The sequence below is a fragment of the Aptenodytes forsteri genome, unplaced genomic scaffold, assembly GCF_000699145.1.
Source record: "Aptenodytes forsteri isolate BGI_AS27 unplaced genomic scaffold, ASM69914v1 Scaffold448, whole genome shotgun sequence".
Classification (NCBI taxonomy): domain Eukaryota; kingdom Metazoa; phylum Chordata; class Aves; order Sphenisciformes; family Spheniscidae; genus Aptenodytes; species Aptenodytes forsteri.
Genome location: NW_008794779.1, coordinates 2,552 through 2,843, shown reverse-complemented (window position 1 = coordinate 2,843; position 292 = coordinate 2,552). Strand labels below are relative to the sequence as shown.

General features: G+C 67.8%; 1 protein-coding gene across 1 annotated transcript in view; it reads left to right on the top strand.

Moving 5' to 3' along the window:
• The window catches only part of LOC103894906 (rhodopsin kinase), a gene marked incomplete at its 3' end in the record, with an annotated part of 4,902 nt that overhangs the window by 2,429 nt on the left and 2,181 nt on the right, over nucleotides 1-292 (top strand). The gene's annotated exons all lie outside the window — the stretch shown is intronic.

Here is a 292-nt window from a genome sequence, read left to right as displayed (position 1 = left end):
GGACTGGGGGACGTTGGGGACATCAGGGACATTGGGGGACGTGGAGGACATGGGGGGACATGGGGAATGCGGAGTCATTGGGGGGGGGACATCGGGGACGTGGAGGGGACAGAGGAGGACGTGGAGGGATGTGGAGGTACACGGGTGTTACTGGGAGCCTGGGAGGGGGTTACTGGGAGGCACTGGGAGGGTTACTGGTGGTACTGGTGCGGGCAAGGCACTGGGAGGGGGTCCTGGGGGGGTGTTACTGGTGGGTACTGGGGGGTGTTGGGGGGGGGGGGGGGGGGGGGGG